At 30.0% G+C, this 19,681-nt stretch overlaps 1 long non-coding RNA gene and 1 pseudogene across 2 annotated transcripts; both read left to right on the forward strand.

Moving 5' to 3' along the window:
* Positions 1 to 428: 428 nt before the first annotated feature.
* On the forward strand, positions 429 to 19,207 carry LOC149890106 (uncharacterized). Of its 2 annotated transcripts, XR_016451631.1 has the most exons (6): positions 429 to 2,468; positions 16,598 to 16,645; positions 17,048 to 17,360; positions 18,445 to 18,691; positions 18,834 to 19,046; positions 19,145 to 19,207. It is a non-coding gene; the product is annotated as an uncharacterized LOC149890106 (long non-coding RNA). The 2 variants fall into 2 exon arrangements; XR_016451630.1 differs by lacking the exons at positions 429 to 2,468; positions 16,598 to 16,645; positions 17,048 to 17,360 and having other exon boundaries at positions 18,267 to 19,046.
* LOC149890107 (uncharacterized) lies at positions 3,360 to 6,123 on the forward strand (annotated as a pseudogene).
* Positions 19,208 to 19,681: the final 474 nt, after the last annotated feature.

Consider the following 19,681-nt stretch of genomic DNA (forward strand, 5'->3'; position numbering starts at 1 on the left):
CATAAAAATCTCTTGAAATATAAACTATTACTATTAAAATAATAAAAATCTCTTGAAATATAAACTATTACTATTAAAATAATAAAAATCTCTTGAAATATAAACTATTACTAATAAAATAATAAAAATCTCTTGAAATATAAACTATTACTATTAAAATAATAAAAATCTTTTGAAATATAAACTATTACTATTAAAATAATAAAAACCTCTTGAAATATAAACTATTACTATTAAAGTTTCATGAAAAAAACTTAATTTATAACTAAAATAATAAAAATCTCTTGAAATATAAACTATTACTATTAAAATAATAAAAATCTCTTGAAATATAAACTATTACTATTAAAATAATAAAAATCTCTTGAAATATAAACTATTACTATTAAAATAATAAAAATCTCTTGAAATATAAACTATTACTATTAAAGTTTCATGAAAAAAACTTAATTTATAACTAAAATAATAAAAATCTCTTGAAATATAAACTATTACTATTAAAATAATAAAAATCTCTTGAAATATAAACTACTACTATTAAAATAATAAAAATCTCTTGAAATATAAACTATTACTATTAAAATAATAAAAATCTCTTGAAATATAAACTATTACTATTAAAATAATAAAAATCTCTTGAAATATAAACTATTACTATTAAAGTTTCATGAAAAAAACTTAATTTATAACTAAAATATTAAATTTAATTTATTAAAATTAAATTTAATTCTCATCAAAAAAAAAATCATAATTTTATTTAAAAAAAAACTTGTTTTCAGTTGGGTGCCACCTTAAAAATCAAAGTTAATTAAATCTTTTAAAAGTCAAAACTATTTAAATCTTTTAAAAGTTAATTAAAAAAAATTTTTTTTTGTTATGGAAAAAAATAAGTTGATGGTAAAAAGAGATTTTTTCAGAATTTTTTTCTGCACTTTCTTCAAATTTATTTTATTGCTACATTTTTTTTATGAACAAAAAAACGCTAAAATTAAAAATTGATTTATTAGATTTGTGCAAAATAATAAAGACCTTATAATTTAACTTTTTAATGTTTGTTAAGTTTTTGATTTGTTTAGAAATATTTGTGAAGAAAACTAAGTAAAGTATATTTCATGAATTAATTTGTAGTTTCTTCATTCACTGAGATCGAAAAAAACAAACAAAAATATAATTGATAGGTTTAATTGATTTTTAATAGAATTACTGTTTTCTCATCACTGGTCTCAAATTAATTGCCTTTAGTGTATATTTCTTAGAAGGTCAGCGGTTTAATTGAATTTTAAACATTTATACAAAATACATATATAAAGTCTGTACTTTCCACTGAAGTACAGACAAAGCACTTGCAACTGAAATGTGATGCAAAAATCGCATATTAGTAGCATTACTGCTTAACTTGAGAAAGAAAACTTTTTAACTTAAGTTTTCCGTCTCGGTTTGGAATTAAATAAAAGCTTATTTTCCATAATGCCATCGGTACATATTAATCGCATTAAATTATAACGAATTCAATTTTAGTGGCGAATTTAACTAGTAAGTTTCTTTGACAAATTTAAGGAAACATAAGTTAAAAGTAAAATTAATTAAATATAAAATTTAGCAAAAACTAAGCTTGAGTATTATTGAATGAATAAGAATTTCAAGTTTGATGAAAAAAATTTCAAGATGTGCATGTTTAAATTTCTAAAAAAATGGAGACACTTTTGCATTTCAAAACTCGTCAAACGAAAGTTCCCATCCAAGCAAAAATTCAAGTGGGTGTGTATTAGCAGCTTTACCTTGTTGAAAAATGCATACCAAAATCTAATTTGCTTTCTAAAGACATGGTTCAATTACTTTAAGTACTTTAGTGTTATGCTAGGGCTAGGGCGGTTTTTTTATAATTTTTATCTTTATTAAAATGTGTAAAATTTATTTCTGTAAAAAGGCTCCTTTATGAATAACTAACTCAATTCATATTGATTTAGCTGCTTTTTGTCAAACTTGAATAAAAAGTTTTAAAATTTTTGGCGGAAAATATTTTAAAAAGGTGGTTTACCGATGGAAAAATTGAAGAAAATTTTACCAAATTTTGAACACGATTTTCTCTGGCATCTCCCAACCCCTGATTTTTGGGTTTATATTTTTGAAGTCAGGAGGGTTACTAACTGAATCTATATACACTATCACCTCACGAAAGGGTTTTCTCGGATCTGCCAGATTAGTTCAATTCCAATAATTAGGAACGGTGATGAAAAATTTAGTTGTTGATTAACTTTTGCATGCTACTGTGTCTTTAATTTTTTTTTTTTACAAGTATGGAGAGAAGCAGGAGAGAAAATTGATCTATATTATTTGAGAAAGTTGTGAATGATTTTCAATAGCTGAAACCTTTGTTTTCTGCTCTTTACTGAGATGAAAAGATGATAAAGGAAGTTTTAGAAACCTTAAACTGAACTAGCTTTTGGATTTTTATCGTCTTATTATATGTAAGTACCGCATCCGGGACGTAACATTATGATATTTAGAAAGGTATTTTTTTTTCAATTTGAAACATTTTTATGACTCTTTTTAAAAAGTTTTTTTATTCGAAATACTCAAATATCAATTTGAGAAATTTAAGGTTAAAAATCTTCAAGATAAAAAGACAATACCGGTATAAATACCGGTATAGGATTAATAACCCCTAACCCTATACCGGTGTACATTTAAGAATTGCTCGTCGTTCAACGAAGACACTTAAAAAACCTCAGGTTTCAATTAACGGCTCCGTAATAAACATCTTTCACACGTTTTCACGGCTATATAACTTAATGGTGCAATAAAATAGTAGCAGCGGAAATTTTCTTTATTGTTTTTATTTGACAACCCTTTACAATACTTATACTTACATGTAAATCTGAGGCCAATACCGGAGTGATCATTGGCGCAAGGTTTGAGTAATGCTCATTGACCAATGTTAAAAATAACGTTTAGCCAATGTTATATTTATACGTTAAACATGTTTAAAATATGTTAACCCAATATTCAAAAAACGTTATAGCAATACTCAAATTGTGATTTTATTTTACTTGGATCACATTACAGCCAAAACAAAACCTGATTCAATAAAAAGAAACAGGTCAATGAAGTGTTCAATGGTGTGCTTGTTTAGCCCAATTTAAATTTAATAATTGAGAAAATATCAATATAAAAATCAATGAAAAAAATAATTAAAATAATTGACTTTACAGTTAAAATATATAATTTAACAATTTTATAAGTAAACAAATTTGAAATTGAAAATTCCTTTATATATATATATATATATATATATATATATATATATATATATATATATATATATATATATATATATATATATATATATATATATATATATATATATATTGAAATTTTTCGACTAAAGTTTAATTTTTTTTTTTTCAGAAACTATTTCACATTTTATCTTATTAAGACCATGGCCTACTTTATTTATACGGCCGGATATTTTGCATTTTGAAAAAAAAAATAGAAGGCCAGTTTTTTCGTAAGGCGTTTTTAAAGAAGCAACTGGAGTTTCAAAGAATATGGTTAACAAATGTTGTATTGTGAATTGTCGTTCAAATTATGATGGTGAAGTATCTACAGCAGTATTTTCGTTTCCAAAAAATGAAGAGTTGAAAAAAAATTGGATTAAATTTGTAAATAAAAAAGATTGGACACCTACTAATTCTTCCGTAATATGCATCAAACATTTTGAAAAAAAATACTATAAGAAAGGTAATACGAATAAACGTTTTCGATTAATAAAAAAACTAAAGCCTATTCCAACTACTTTGGATTGCACAAATTTGCCTAAAGAAGGTCCATCACAACTTATAAAATCTTCTAATTCGTTAAGAAAATCACCAACTAAAAGAATATTTCAGCCAGATCAATATGGACAGTTTTTATTGAGTGATTTGATTAGTAACTTTGATAATATTACTGAAAGTCTTGCTCCAGATGGTTTTTCATTTTTGAAGTATGATGATCATGTAATTTTTTATAAATTGAGTCATAGTACTTTATCTATTCCTGAAGTTACAGAGTGCATTCGCATAAACAATGAGAGGCATGATAAATTATTTTACAAAGGTTCACCCCTGCCATTGCCTCAGTGGTTTCGTCATGGAAGAGATTGTTGTTTATCTCATAAAAGTATGCTTTATAATTTTCCTACCTACATTAAATCACAAGCTGAATAATTTCATCTATATTGACTGAATTACAGCAAATTTATATATAAAGAAACCTATTTTTTCAGCCAATATTATAAAGTATTCACTAATGTTATGATATACTTCTACACAGTGATATCAACTTTTGCGTGAAGAATTGCCTTTACCATCAATATCTTTACTTAAAAAAATAACTAGTGGAAATATTGATGCTCTAAGTTGTGCAAAACATTTAAAATTAGAAGGGAAGATATCTCAAGACATTTGCTTGATTTTTGTTGAAATGTACTTGCAAAAATGTGAAGAGTATTTTGGTGGAGAGATGATTGGTAGTGATGAGTCTGGAGAATTGTATAATGGAATAGTTTGTTTTATGATAGTTGGCCTGAAAAAAAACATTCCATATGTAATTAAATCATCACCTAAAAAAATAATGCTGAATGGTTGAAAGAAGAAATTTTTGAATGTCTTTGTATTCTTACTGAATGTGAATTTAATGTTAGAGTTATTGTGTGTGACAACCATTCCTCTAATGTTTCTTGTTTTAAAAAAATCCTTTGTGCATCAAATCAACAAGCTGAAGATTGGTTTTTTATTTACAATCTAAAAAAGATTTACCTTTGTTTCGATGTTGTACATCTTATTAAAAATATCAGAAATAATTTGTTAAATTGTAAAAGATTTTTATTTCCAGATTTTAAGTTTGATGGATTTAAAGATCCTATAATTGTATGTAGTGGAGAAATAAAATGGAGCACCTTCCACAATATTTATGAAAAAGACCTTGCTCTTGATGCTGGTTTGCGTAAAGCACCAAAAATAACAATGAAAGTATTACATCCAGGCAATTTTAAACAAAACGTTTCTTTAGCACTTGCAATTTTTGATTAAACTACTTCTGCAGCAATTCACTCATATTTCCCTGATCTTAAATGTAGTGCAGATTTTTTGACATTATTTTAAAAGTGGTGGGTTTTATCAAATTCAAAAAGTCAGTATTCAGTGTGTAATATTTTAGGTAATGCAGTTGTTTCTGGAGATAAAAAACCTGAATTTCTTAGGGAAATGGCACACTGGATTGAAGCTTGGCAATTGCAAAAGGTACCAAACTGTGAAAAGTTTACTTAAAGTGCTCAAACAGCTGCAGCATTAATAAGAACACTTAATTGTCATGCCTCATTGATTGAGGACTTACTTAATGACGGATATAACTTTGTTTTAACTGGGAGGTTTCAAAGTGACTCATTAGAAAGGAGATTTGGACAATATAGACAAATGAGTGGTGGAAGATTTTTGGTTGGTTTAAAAGATGTCTCTATTTCTGAAAAAATATTAAAAATCAAAAGTATAGTTAAAGAAAGTATTAACTTTGATGATAGTTTGAAAGTACCACTCGAGTCAGAAAATAATTTAACAGATTTGAAAAACTTTCTTCTTGATATCGATACAACTCAGTGTGCTCCAGAAATCATGAATCTATCACCAGAAAGTAGAGAAGTAGGTGCTCATATTGCTGGATATATAGCAAAGAAACTAAAAAAACGCTTTGGTACATGTTGCCAAGAATTTTTATGTTGTGCTAATATTGATGAAAGCAATCCTGATCATACTTACTTAACAATTATTTCTAGGGGTGGTCTCACTATTCCTTCACCATCACTTTTGGATTATGTTTGCACATCGTTTGCTATGATTAACTACTCTTATAACAAAATAAAGAAATTTAATTTACATGCATGACAAGCTTTAGAATATTTGTTAAATCACTTTTGTGACTCTTTTCAGACTTTTTCTTGTCCCATGCATGAGAAAACTGGAATAAAACTTGCTGGAAGAATTGTTATCAACATTTTTCTTAATAATAAAAGAATCATCTCTACCAGCGAAGTAGCTGTTGATCATGGTAGCTGTTGATCATGTAAAGTCTTTTAAAAAGAGAAAATAAGTAAGTATATATATAGTAAATATGTAAGTATATAAATAAGTAAGTAAGTAAGTATAAAAAAAGTAAAAACTCGATAAATTATATATAATACAATTATTTTTTATTTTGATGAAAAAAGAAAAAGGTTTAAAGATTTTATATAAATATTCTTGTTTTTTAAATTGTCTGTTTACTTAAGTTCTAAGTTTTAAAATAAAGGCTTGTTTTGATATCTTTTTATTTATTTATTTCTTACATAATATTCGTTTAGTATCTAAATTTATGAATATTAACTACTTTTGTCGACTTTTTAAATTTAGAAAGTAAAATACATTTTCAAATATTCAAAAAGTCTTAAGTTTTCGAAACATTACGATTTTGAAAACTGGCCTTCTATTTTTTTTTCAAAATGCAAAATATCCGGCCGTATAAATAAAGTAGGCCATGTTAAGACATAAATTATGAAAAAATAACTATAATTAAGTATTAAAAATAAAAAGTATAAAATAAAAGTGTAAATGAAAATATAACATTTTTTAAAAATGTAGTTAAAAATTATTAATTAAAAAATAAAATTTTAATGCAACAGTGGTACAATAAAATTATCTGATGAATCAATTTTAGTAGGGAGACAAAGACATTTTTTGAAAACCATTGAAACAGATAAAAGTTGCAATTTAGATAAACTGTTTCTAGACACTTTACAAATTCCTAATTTTGTTGATGAAATTGGAAACATAAAACTTTCATGAACAGTTAAGAATTTTTCATAAACAAATGTAATATTATTATTTATAAGTAGTATATTATGAATGAGATACAGTACACCATCATTTGTAATAAAACAGTTATCTCTATTTGATGTTGAAAAAAACCATTTCTCTAACTGAACTTATTAAAATTGCTTTGCATGTTAAAATCCATTAGGTAAAGGGCCATTAAAATGTTCACCTTTAAGTGAATTAAGCTCATCCAAGTAATTATCATTTTTTACTGCATAGTTTCCTCTCTCCTAATCTTTGAACTAATTGCTGCATTGGAAATTGTGGTTTCCTAATCATTTTTTTTAACTGTCCTAACAGATTTTCAAAACTGTTAGGACTACTGCTAAAATTATCTAATGGACCAAGAATCTGCACACCTTTTGACAAATGAATAAGGCAGTGAACATTGTAAACAAGAAATCCTTTACCATAGAGAAATTTACCTTCATTTACAAATAAAACAAGTAATTCGTGAGCATATTCAGAGTAATTCTTAGAAAACACTGGATCTATCAAAATAGTTATAGCTACATTTAGTAACATAAAATGATTGTATAAAGGCAATGATAAAACATTTGAGAGCACTAATGGGCCTAAAGTAAAAAAAAAACGAAATTCAGTGGCTTTCCAACGTAAAGATTCATAAGCAGAACAAAACTTTCTTGCAAATTCAGAACGGATAAAAAAGTTGTCTCAATAATCATTCAGTAATCTAATATCCTTATCACAAAATCATTTTGTGATAAGGAGTTTAGATTATTAGACAACTGATTCATTGCACGTGTACCAATTCCAATGTGCAAAGGGCCTTTTGGGCCTATTTTCTCTATTTAAATCAAGTTCAGCTTGTTTTTTAGCTTTTCGACGAATGGTGGGGTATGAAAAATCATGGGCGCCGGCAGGCAGGGGCAAGTGGGGGCAGTTGCCCCCCCCCCCTGGAAAAAAATAAAAATTTTAATATTCACATAATTTCTTTTAACTGTTAAAAGATTTTATTTCGATATCTCATCAATTTAACTCATTTATAGTTTACTCACCGTAATGTAAATGACTACAGTTTAAATGAAATATTACTATCAAATGCAATAACTTCCACGATGGCGGAAGCTTTTTTACGAAGGCGTATTTCATATTTAAAAAAAAAGATGTTTGAATGAAAGTTTTAAAAAAAATGATAGAAATACCAGTGGCATACCGAAGGGGGGCGGGGGGGCGGTCCGCCCCAGGGAGTAGGCCCCCAAATGTTAATACAATTTATATTTTTTTTACTACTTTTTTATTTTGTAATAGTTAACATTTTTGTTCTGTAATCATAATTGTTTACAACAAAAATGAACCTGAAACATGATCGTATCTGCTTGCTAAGATAATAAACATCCACAGCAAACAAACCAAGATGTAAGAAATTGAAATGACATCTTGGCCAATAACAACCACCGTGACTGTTTTGGAGGCCCTCCGCGAAGCTTCCTCCCCCACACTCGCGAGTACTAATAAATAGATTCGCCCGCTCTACCTACGAGTCTATGGTTCATGATGGTTCAGGCAGGCTGACGGATGTTTATGTTGTTTCGTTAATGTGATTAATATACTCTATCATTCAATACCTCAATAATTCAAGAGCAAATCACGTCTTCAGCTCGTCATCACCAAGTTACATGGTAAGTTATAATTTTATTCCTGCATATAGGCCTAACAAGGTTGCGTGAGAAGATTTTAGTTATCAGGTTATAATTTTATATCACACGTCGTTTTATGTTGAAGCCTCATAAGGGGCCTGTCCTTAAACACTATCCGTATTGTCAATTTAATTACTTGGTTTTTAATAACTAATTTTGACCTTAAAAATGAGTAGGCTTAGCCTATTTTAGTAAACTATAATTTTTATCAGTAGTACGAAAACATTTAGTTTTGATATTGTTTGCTCGTCCTAGCGAATTTCCCATATTGAAGGAGAACAAAAAGCCAATGAACAAGAACTACAACGGTTGTCGGGTTCAATACTTAAATTTACTAAAAGGGCACTATCCCAGGCAAACAATGAAGCAGGGCAAGAGGAGGGCCCTGAATCTTTAGAAGGTCCAAGTACAAGCTATGGCCAACGGAATGAACAAACAAGCGATGAAGAACAAGAAAAAGGAGAAGAAGAACAATACAAAAGGCAAGAAGAAAAAGACATAACCAATTCGATACGTTCTGAATCAGACGCAAATTCAGTACACGAATCAGAAGATTTAACATTAAATTATGATGTTGGAAACTGGCCCACTCCAATGTCAGATTATCTCAGAACCGATGTTATAAGACAAGGCAGTGAAATTTACCAGAACTTGGAGGGGCCATTTGATCCAGTTCATGAACTAGGAGAAAATTCAAAGGGTCAAACTAGGCAGCTGACAAAAAGCTGGTTTTACTAGAAGCTTCCAGGTGGAGAACAGATTTTGAGGAAATGGATGGTCTATTCTCATGAAAAAAAATCACTGTTTTGCTTTTGTTGCAAGTTTTTTGATAAGAACGATAATCCAACGACCAAATCAAGTTTCATCACAGGATTCAATAGTTGGTGGAAATTGAATCCTAAAGTATCAGATTACGAAAACTCTGAATTTCATATTAACAATTTATAAAAATGGAAAACACTTGAAGCAAGGCTTCTCCAAAACAAAACCATCGACGCTGCTCACCAAGACGTAATGGAAAGAGAGAAGAAGAAATGGAGAGACATTTTGCATCGTCTCTTAGATATAATACATTTTTTGGCAAAGCAGAATTTGCCTTTTCGAGGCCACAGGGAAGACTTTGCTTCTGAAAACCGTGGTAATTTCTTGGAATTTGTCAGCCTCCTTTTAAACTATGACCCTGTTTTAAAGGAGCACAGCATACGGCTTCAGCAATCATTGGAATCAGGATTGATTCCAGTATCTTATTTATCGCCTGCAGTGCAAAATGAGTTTATATCTCTTTTAGGCGATGCTGTAAAACAAGAATTAGTCTGTGAAATCAAGAAAGCTAAATTCTATGGCATATTGTTTAACAGCACGCCAGATATATCCCACACTGAACAAATGAGTCAGGTCATAAGGCATGTGAAAAATGACAACAGGAACGTGGAAGTGAAAGAATCATTTCTAGGTTTTATTCCTCTAAGTGGGAAAAAGGCAGACTCCATAACACAGGAAATTGTTCAATCTCTTGAAAAGGATGGCTTGGATTTAAAGCTTTGTCGAAGCAAAGGATACTATAATGCCACGACAATGTCAGGCATTCATACAGGAATACAAACCAGAATTAAAAAATTTAATCCAAAAGCAATATTTGTGCCTTGTGCAAACCATTCGCTTAATTTATGCGGCGTACATGCTTTTGGTAGTGTTTCTGTTTGTGTCACATTTTTTGGAACTTTGGAAAGTGTGTACATGTTTTTTTCATGTTCAACACATAGATGGGAGGTCCTAAAAGAAACCGTTGGAGTGACAGTGAAGAGACTTAATGATACCTCATCATGATGCCGTGAAACCAATTTTCAAACATTTCGAAAAGTTGGTTAAGGTTGTGGAAAAGCTTTGTGATACTTCTGAAAACCTAGATACGAGAGGAGCAGCGGAGGTGTTGATGACAAACATTTGTAATTTCAATTTCCTTTGCTTCTTGCATTTGTGGTACCACATTCTACTCGAGGTGAATCATGCCCAAAAATATCTTCAAATCGAAGGTATTAGCTTGGAAAAGTGTATTGTGAAGCTGAAAAGCTTGAAGACCTTTTTAGTAGAGAGTCGATAAGTTCTGGTTCATAATGCTGTAGAATATGCGACACAGACTTGTGCTGAAATGGGCATTGATATTGAAAGCAGAAAACGCAAGCGAGTGAAAAAGATGATGCCAAGAAACTGCTAAAGATGCAGGTTTAACTCCACAGGAAGAATTGAAGCGTGCTATGTTCGAGTGCATTGACCACTTTCATGTAGAATTAGAAAAACGTTTGACCTCGATGAACACTGTGTATGAAAAGTTTGCTGTTGTACACACAGGTAATCTTTTGAAGGCAACTGATGAAGAAATTGTAACCTATGCCCATCAGTTTTCAAAAACTTTCAATGATGTAGATGAGGAAGAAATGCTGCCTGAAGTAAAGAGGCTAAGAAGGCATCTGAAGGCTTCTGGCATCAAATTAGACATTGCAGCTGCATGGACATCCTTGAAAATGCTTCAGTTTATCATCGAAATGGACTTTCGTGAATCGTTGCCAAACGTGACTAAAGCTTTTAAACTGTTTCTAACTATATGTGTGTCCGTGGCTTCTTGTGAGAGGAGTTTTTCAAAATTGAAATTAAATAAAAACTCCGCTCTACAAGGAGCCAGTGTCGTTTCACGAGCTTGGCCATAATATCAGTAGAAAACGAAATTGCAAAAAGGAAGAAAACATTTTAATGTGTTTCTAGAGGTAACTCTTTGCTGTAAATCTGTTTTTTTTACTGTAAATTGTACACCATTGTAATATCATTTAAAATAAATAATCAAAGCTAATGTTTTAGTTATTTGTGTACATAAATGAATTTCTATAAGTGATAAAGTGGCGTTAATGGATATATATATATATATATATATATATATATATATATATATATATATATATATATATATATATATATATATATATTTATGATTAGTAAAAGACTTCTTCACTCGAGAGTGCTCAATAGCCTGCTGGCAAGAGCAATTACATAGAAGATACAGCAAAGGATGACAACTTTGTTGGTACTTAAAGCTTCATACCGGCGTGCCGGCAATCATCAGCCAAAATACATAATGAAAAAAACGTTACAAAAAGAGAACATTAAAGAAAAACGAAAAAACCGTTAAAAATGTCGTTAAAAAAGAATTGTTCTTATTAATGGCTTCAAATTAGTCTTTTCTGTCAAATGACGCAAGCATGTATTTATTCATATGCCTACACTTACTAACCAGCTCTTGCTTTTTATTTAATAAATTTGCGCCTCTATAGATGGCAATTTCAGTTTTTTCATTAAACATAGAGCGCATCTTCTTGTGCTTGGTTGATAAGGTTGGCATTTCCTGATTATACTCCATTTAATAAAAGGTTTTCCGTTTTTTTCTTTTATGCGCCACACTTCCTTGGATAGTTCGGTGTCGTTTTTGTATTTTACAGTATTGAACGACTTAATGTGGTTTGCATAACGTAATTTAAAAGGCGGTTCACTTATGCCAATATATATTTTATCTAAATAGTTCGGAAGGTCTGAAGAAATAACAGCTTTGTAAAGCATGTTTTCTGTTAGGCAAAGTTGATTTAGTGGACAATGCAACCTGTTGATACAATTGCAGGATTTCTTATTTTGATCTTCAATATCTTCGATGATTTTTTGGTTATGCCAGTTTATTATAGATTTTAAATTCGGCATGCAGCTGTAACTGACTTTCAAAGTGTTTCTATTGAATATTTTGTTCAAAATATGCTTAGATGGAAAATGTTTGTCTACCAAATTAAGAAATGATTTGCCAACTTTTGTGATCACATTTTTGCTAAATGGTGGGTTGAACCATATAATGTTACGCTTTCGATTATACTTCTTTCTGGTATTATTATTAGGAGTATTGTTATATTTTAATTTATGACTATATCCTGCTTTATTTAATGCCTCCTCATAACACTTAATAGCATTGCCAAATATTTTTTCACTGGATGAAAGTCTTGATAATCTGCGTTCCAATGAAATGGGTATTTGCTTAATAATTAAAATATAACAATACTCCTAATAATAATACCAGAAAGAAGTATAATCGAAAGCGTAACATTATATGGTTCAACCCACCATTTAGCAAAAATGTGATCACAAAAGTTGGCAAATCATTTCTTAATTTGGTAGACAAACATTTTCCATCTAAGCATATTTTGAACAAAATATTCAATAGAAACACTTTGAAAGTCAGTTACAGCTGCATGCCGAATTTAAAATCTATAATAAACTGGCATAACCAAAAAATCATCGAAGATATTGAAGATCAAAATAAGAAATCCTGCAATTGTATCAACAGGTTGCATTGTCCACTAAATCAACTTTGCCTAACAGAAAACATGCTTTACAAAGCTGTTATTTCTTCAGACCTTCCGAACTATTTAGATAAAATATATATTGGCATAAGTGAACCGCCTTTTAAATTACGTTATGCAAACCACATTAAGTCGTTCAATACTGTAAAATACAAAAACGACACCGAACTATCCAAGGAAGTGTGGCGCATAAAAGAAAAAAACGGAAAACCTTTTATTAAATGGAGTATAATCAGGAAATGCCAACCTTATCAACCAAGCACAAGAAGATGCGCTCTATGTTTAATGAAAAAACTGAAATTGCCATCTATAGAGGCGCAAATTTATTAAATAAAAAGCAAGAGCTGGTTAGTAAGTGTAGGCATATGAATAAATACATGCTTGCGTCATTTGACAGAAAAGACTAATTTGAAGCCATTAATAAGAACAATTCTTTTTTAACGACATTTTTAACGGTTTTTTCGTTTTTCTTTAATGTTCTCTTTTTGTAACGTTTTTTTCATTATGTATTTTGGCTGATGATTGCCGGCATGCCGGTATGAAGCTTTAAGTACCAACAAAGTTGTCATCCTTTGCTGTATCTTCTATATATATATATATATATATATATATATATATATATATATATATATATATATATATATATATATATATATATATATATATATATATATATATAAACATATAAACTGGTAGATAATGATAAAGATGGTAATTGCTAATTTTTGTTTATTACAAACGTTTTCAAGAAAGTGGAGAAAGATAATGTGTTATGCATACATTCATTAATGTAGTCTATATATATATATATATATATATATATATATATATATATATATATATATATATATATATATATATATATATATATATAGGCCCCATTTACCAAGTGCCGCCCTAGGCCCCAAAACATGTTGGTACGCCACTGAGAAATACATCATAGAAAAATAAAAAAGAAATAAATAGAAAAAAATAATAAATAAAGGAGAAGTATAGAAACCAAAAAGAAGACAAGAAAAAAAAAAGGAAAATAAAGGAAATAATAATAATAATAAAAAAAGAAATCGAATTACAATTACAAAGTCCTTACGCAAACAAATAAACTTCGAGCTAACGAAGAAAGAATTGGATGCAGTAATCAAATTTTTTAAATTATTTTTTAATGTGTCAGTTTCATTTACTTTTTTATGCTGTTGTTTATTTGTTTGTTGGCAAAATGTTTCTTGTTTGTATTGTATTTCTATTTATTTTTTTTCTAATATATTTTGTTATATTCATTTTAGTAATACTATTACCTTGTGTTTTTTGCTAGTTAAATGTTAATTATTATAATTATATACATGGCCGCCGAAGGGAGGAGGAGGGGAGTGGACGGGGAAGATTCCCGAGGCCCCTTGTGTGTACAAATAATTTTTAAAAATAACTTTTAAAAGATTTAATTAACTTTTATTTTTAATTTTCAATGACCAGAGCACGCTTCTTTTGGTCCTGGGTATATAATTGATCATAATGAGGGCCCCTTAAGAAAACTTCCCCAGGGCCCAATATTTCTCTCGGCTGCTATGATTGTATATATTTAATTTGATTAATTTGCATTAACCTGCTGTATTTTAATTTTTGTTTTGTTTTTTGGAATATATCTAATTTGTATTTAATAAATCATTTAATGTTTTTTAACTAATCATTATATTATTATATAATTTAGCATTATTAAGTACAATTTAGCATTAGCATTATGAGCGTTTATCTGGGCTTTGCATGCTGAGCGTGCATCGTGAAAAAATACGCTCCAGAAAATCTGAATTTATGGAACAAATTGTAAATAAGTTTGGCAGTGAACGCAGACGACTACAATTTCTATTTACTGAATAACAATGATTTAATTCTTGTGCTTTTATTTTTACATTTTCTTTAATTTTCTTTTGTCACTGGTCTAAGAAAATGACTTGATTAATTGATGCATTTATGTAGTTTTTGAAATATCACTGTTGAATTTTATTTTGCCCCCCCCCCCATCCCCCGCCCCCCCCCCCCTTGTAAAAAATCCTGCCGGCGCCCATGTGAATAATCTTTTGTATAGCTATTCATCTTCTAAATAATAATTAACTACAAAAAAAATTAGCATATACTTTTTTATTTACTTTTATTTATTTATTTTCTTTTTATAACAAAAATACTTTTAAAATTTTTCAGTGCATGAAAAATAATTTTTTTTATACTGCACTTTGTAAAAAAATATTTACATAATTTTTTGATAAATGTTAGTTAAATAAAATACAATAAGTTTAATGAATATTTATATTTAAAGATTAGAATCTCATTAAAAACTTTGATACTACCCGCGCGACGACGCCGAAAAAGCGACGCGAAAAAGCGACAAACATTTTCACAAACACTTTCTCTGACCATGACTTTATGACGACGACTATGCATTTAAAAACGCTAAGGAGAGGACCGGGATATTGGAAACTAAACTGTTCCCTTATCGAAATCGAGGAAGTCAAACAAACACCAGCCTCTGCGCTCAGAAACCCACATATTCTTCTTTACTAAAATGGTGGGACGACTTCAAAGCACTAGTAGCGGCGGATTTGCAAAAAAGCGCGGCGCTAGAGGGCGAGAAAAGAAGGCGCAAAATTAATTAACTCGAAGGAGAACTAAGGCATCACGAAAAAGACAAAGCGGCGAACTACGAAGAAATCTCGGAAATTAGCTTTTGGAAATGCAGTTCCCCGGCGTATGCTTGCGCACTAAACAGAAACTGATACAAGAAGGCGAAAGACTGTCGAAGTTACTATTTAACTTCGAAAAAACTCAGCAACGACACAAAGCTATCACGGAGATACGACAAAACGATGGAACGTTAACAAATGAACGTTAACAAAAGACCTTTTACCAAAACCTGTTCACGAAATTAGAACTTTGAAAAAACGGCGAAGACTATGTACTGTCGCACATCAACAAAGCTCTAAGCAGCGACGAAAACGTAATATTCAACGCGCGCCTTACGAAAGATGAACTGAAAGTTGCACTGTTCCTTCTCGAAAGCGGAAAATCTTACTGGCAGGATTTCGAAGACGAATTCGAGGATCTCGCCAACCACAAAAAACGACCACTCCGTCCATGCGAAAATCCATTATATTTCTGATTCCAAAACAAGGCGACCTTTCTGACCAAAAAAACTGGCGTTTCATTTCTCTCCTAGGCGCAGACTACAAAATAATAACGAAAGCCCTTGCGCTAAGACTTTCAAGAGTAATGGGAAAAATCATAGAGCCAAACCAAACGTGCAACATCCCGGGGAGGAATATCTTTTTAAACCTACACCTCATCCGGGACTAAATAGAATACACTGAGCTCAAACAAACGCCATGTTTCATCTTGTCCACAGATCAGGATAAGACTTTTGACAAAGTTGTTTGCGCTTTCCTTATCAAAATTTTGCAAAAAATTAAAACTTATTTTTAAGTTACTTGAAATTGGTTTTCTACTTATTTCATTATAAACATTACACTTTGGTTATTTTGAATCTAATACTTTTCCCAAATTATTTTGCTTTTACCAGTCCTTTTTTTCTTTCTATCTTTTTGTGTATAGGAGTGTGTGTATGTAAATTTCTTGAGTTCATTCACTATTTATTGATCGTTTTTAACTTTAGGATGAAGATGAAATTGATTTTCTTAAGGTCTTAACTACTGATAACCAGGTAAAAGAAGATTTTCTACTTAGGAAAAATCTTTAAAGAATTTTTTCCGAAGAATGTTTAAAAAATTTCTCAATTCTCTCATTTTTTTAGGAAAGAAGAGAATTTTCTTAAAAATTCTATCGTTAAAATAGATACAATAATTTTCTTAAGTATTTTAATTTTAGTAATTAAATTTACGTAATTTAATTGGATCATGAGATAAGGAAATTAAGTAATCTTTAATTAATTTACATTTAGTAAATTTATTTAGCTTTTTATATATGATACAAAAACTTATATTATAATTTTTCATTGTTTATTTTAGATTTTTATCTTTAAGTTTAAAAACTTTGAATGCCACTGATTCCTAATCAGATTAGTATTCAGGGCATTCAAAATTTGCTAATATAACTTTTGTATAAGGTATCAGCAGTTAATAAGCATCATGAATAGGCTCATGGTTACAACCTGGTTGAAAATATCAGCATAACAAAAGTTAAACTTTAGCTATTGGTTAGAAGAACTTAACAAGTTAATGTAAACAAATAAAAAAACATGTACACCTGAGTTGCTGTTGTTTGTTTGTTTTCCTATCAATGAAAACGATGATCTCTTTATTCCCGAAGATTGTTTTTCTCTACCTCTCCATAAAAATATACAAATAATGCTTCAGAATTTAAAAAAATACTTGGTCGGTCCAGACAATCTTTGAGAAGAATACTCAGCAAACAGAACTGTAAGTGATGTTAGAGGATTTTTCTATCTAGTTGAATCTTTGTAAGATATTTCTAAGATTTTCAACATTAAGAATGTTCGCGAAAAGTATATTGCTAAACTTCAGGTTAAGCAGCTTAAAGCCGGTTCCATTAAGAAGTATCTTTTTTCTCTTTCTGATTTCTGCACATTTTTAATTCTCGACAAAAGTGCGTGAGCTATTTCTGGTTGCCAAACTGCTGCTTTATCCGATATTAATTTAAAACTTCATACCTGGAGAAAAACCTAAAACAGAGCTGCCCGTCAAAGTTTTTGGCTACGTCTAGAGCGCGACCATGATTCATTGGTAACCCCAACTCAGGTTTCCATGTATTTTGATTCACTTAACGCTAAAGAAGCTCGTAAATTGTTTGAATTTTTTCAAATAAATCAACGGCCTGTAACTCAAGTTGAATACATAACTATGAAAGATCATTTATTGGTCGAAATTCAAGTTGGAAATGCGCATCGTTCGGGCGTTTCGGTGAATATTACGGTAGAAGAATTTAAAAACCATAAAAGAACTGAAGACAGTTTATATATCATTTCTGTTGAAAAACACAAAACCTTCAATACTTATGGTCACGCTCACGTAACTTTTGAGGCTGAAATTTTTCAATGGTTAAATATTTTTATAACTAAAGTAAGATCCCAAATAACAAGCAACTTTGGAAACATTTTTTTATCATGGTCAGGACAGCCCTTGAGTTCTGGGGCCATAAGTAAGCAACTAGGCTCGCTCTGGAAGAAAGCTAGAATTTTTAAAGCTGATTCTGGCAAAGGTGCATTTTTCGTAAAGGTGCGTCTATTGGTGTGCGGCAACTCAAAGTTGGCGGACTCGCAAAAAATTGCAGACCTAATGGCACACTCTCTCTATCTACAGTAGACGATAATTCGTCAGACTATTTTTTCCCGTGAACTTTGGGAAGTCAGACTTCCCAAAGTTCACGGGAAAAAAAAGTCAGACGAACTATCGTCTATATCTACAGCTGAAAAGCATTATTTTACACGACGGAAAATAAATACAGCTGCAATTGCTAGTAAAGCAGTTAGATTTTATTTTCAAGGAGGAGAAGTTTCTTCACTCTTAACGCCTACTAAAAGTACAAAAACAAATTTGGTTAATGATAGTGGTTTGAATCCTAAAAGAAAGAAATGGACTGCGTAAGAAGGAGACCTCTTATGACATACGTTTGTCAATGATATCCCACAATGAATGATATTGTCGACAAAATGCCAATACTTGGAATTCAAACAACGCCGAAAAAGGTTTATGACAAATTGAGAACCATTTTACAATCTTCACCTGCTAAGGTCTGTAAATTTTTTAAATTTGTTCAACCAGAACTTTAACAAAATTACACCTGAAATAAATTTTATAACCCTAACTTGTCATGAGAAGTTCCATGTTTAAAATTTTCTTAAGATACAGAAATTTTTTTAAACTTTACTTTAGACCAATGTTACACCAAAAAGACAATAAGTGTTTAACAAGCAAGACATCTTACTCTTGCATTCCACTTGTGAAGATCTTATAAATGGTGGACCGTTAAATCAAGAGCGCATTGAGGATTTTGTAAAAAAATCCTTTCTATTTACAACATATAACTGGCAGCAATTTAGAACCAGAATTGTGTATGAACGAAAAAAGAGAACTCTCTCCATGAAAGTAAGTTATTTTATAACTTTTTTATTTTTTGTATTAATTTATGTTAACATTAAATTTATACATTCTGCATACCATATTGATTTATTAAATTCTTTCAGAGAGAGTCATGAAAATTGTCAAGTGAAAAATGTATCTCAGCCTGTGGAACATTAATTCAAAAAGCACCGTTCAACTTTTACTTTGAAAGATGCAAGTAAAGAAAATATCTGTTGTTTAGTGCATGTTTCTTTAGTTGTTTTTTTTTGTTGTTGTTCCTGTTGTTGATTTTCTAAATACCGTGGTGTGACGTAATTCTCATGCTTTAAGAAAGTCCTTATATAACAAATGATAAGTTTTGTATTTTATAAAATATTTACTTATGAAAAGTAATTAGCGAATTAAAAACTAAAAGCAAGTTTCTTTCATTTTCAACTATTTTTCATATCAGTACTCTGTGAAGTTTTATTTTCAGAGTTTGTTTTTATATAGTTATTCTACCAGCATACCTTACATAATTTATTACACAATATATATTTCAATCTGTATTAATATATATAGTAATATTCAATATATATAGTAATATATTCAAATATATATAGTAGAATTAGTGTTGTCAAAAGACCCGGTACTTCGGTACCAAGTCGGTACTAAAAAAA

Source organism: Hydra viridissima, unplaced genomic scaffold, assembly GCF_058129835.1.
Source record: "Hydra viridissima isolate aposymbiotic clone 2 unplaced genomic scaffold, HvirCarnegie_v1 scaffold_4, whole genome shotgun sequence".
NCBI classification, from domain to species: Eukaryota; Metazoa; Cnidaria; class Hydrozoa; order Anthoathecata; family Hydridae; genus Hydra; species Hydra viridissima.